The following is a 1,794-nucleotide window of genomic DNA, read 5'->3' as shown; positions in this document are numbered from 1 at the left end:
AGGGCCCCGCGAGAGTGAGCTCGGTGGAGGTCGCAAAATCGCTAGACCTGATCGCAGCGGCGAGGGAGGACAAAAGGTGTTGGGACGCATCAATGATCAAGGGAGCGTCTATGGAAGGCAAAGAGGACTCCAGGATACCAGGCATGGAGGAATCGCCGGAGAACAGTATGTCAGAATCCCCAGTAGTGGGGGCAAAGGAGGAGTCGCCAACTGAATGGAAGCGAACGTAGAGGCGCGTCGTAGAGCCACGGTCAAGACCACACTCACTAGCGCAGCCAATTCCGCTGAGATAGGCCTCGACGAGCATCTCCACCTCCTTCATCGTCTGGGGGCCTCGTAGCGAGACCGTCCGTCGCACGGCATCGTCAATTGCCGCAGAGATGTTGCGACAGCTGTGGTTGTGGTAAAATTGGAGGAACTTGTAGTCACCTCCGGGAGCAATGTAGGACCGGGTCTCAATCGGGACGAGCCCACGGTCAATAGAGGATACTGGGAGTGCGAGTCAAACACACTCCATGACAGAGGAATCGGAGGAGGGAGAGGGGAAACGTGGGCCCACAGAGGGCAAAGGTTCAGGCGAAGGAGACGTCAAGCTCCCTCACTCAAACGGTATCGAAAGACGACCAGGCTAAACCTTGGATATCTCCCTTTCGAATACCCTTCAAGGTGAGAGGAAAACACACCGTCAACGACCCCAGTGAACGACAAAACGTAAAGTAAAGTTCGTCGGGGAAACAAAAAATGTTTGATGAACCCGTGAGAATATAAAAGTATCCAATCACAGTCGAAAGAAAGGTTGTGCGTAGAAGGATGATGTGCTGCCGATCGGCACTGTACTCTCTAGTATCCAGCGGCCCCACTGCAATCCATGCAAAGCTTGATAATTGAAAAGGTGGGGAGGGTTCTTATTTATGCTGCTCAGTCTCCATATAATGTATCTGAGTCGGGTGATAGGAGTGGGGAGAAGTCGATTGTGTTTTTCAATCGCAAATGTGGTATTCAACCAATGACCTGACCCATGACTTCCCTATTTGGAATTAGGGGAGAGCTTAAGAATTGGCTGGGTAGAGGTAGCTGTGCCGTTTATAGAGATCAACGAGCAGTAGGATCCTATAGTGTGTCACGTTGCTTTGTGTCATGATAAGTGGATAGGTTGGAGGGGATCTTACCTTTGCGCCTGAGCACCCATGAAGTGTCTCTAATCTAGAGTTAGTGGGGAGAGGTCAATTGCTATCCCAAGCCCAAATGTGGCACTCAGCCAATGACTGACTCGTTACATCCAGATCTACAGCCTCTGGTAGAAAACGCCGGAAAATAAAGAATTAGCTTCTGGGTTTTGATTGGAGAATTCAGTGGGCTCGAGCCGTTTGAGGGACCCCGCCCTACGAATTAATTTCTACATTTCCCGATTTTTTCGAAAACAGAGGGTGTAGGCTTGGCCTAGTATCCTAGCAGAACTATTAACTTGTGTTTCCTCCCTTCCAACTGTCCTCAAAACTAATGATATTTCGACGTTCGTTTTCCAATGCTGGCTCTAGCATTTAACTTAAGCTTTAGATTCCACTTTAAAGTTGATGTTTACCAGTTCGTGTTATCGGCTGAGAAGCATTCAACGACGAGACAGTTTCTAGGCGAGTGTATAACAGGATAGGTGAGCACGGACAATCTTTGAGTATCCCCCCTAAACTCCATACAAAGGTAGTCTTGGCCGGGCCTACCATGCCCTAGACCTACTAAACCCCCCTATGCATCCAGTTCCGGGTAACTATTTCTTAGGCTTAGCGACCGGACCCC

Source organism: Tuber melanosporum (genome assembly GCF_000151645.1).
Source record: "Tuber melanosporum whole genome shotgun sequence assembly, scaffold_273, strain Mel28".
NCBI lineage: Eukaryota > Fungi > Ascomycota > Pezizomycetes > Pezizales > Tuberaceae > Tuber > Tuber melanosporum.
The sequence above is the reverse complement of the archived record's forward strand: the minus strand, read 5'-3'. Positions refer to the sequence as shown.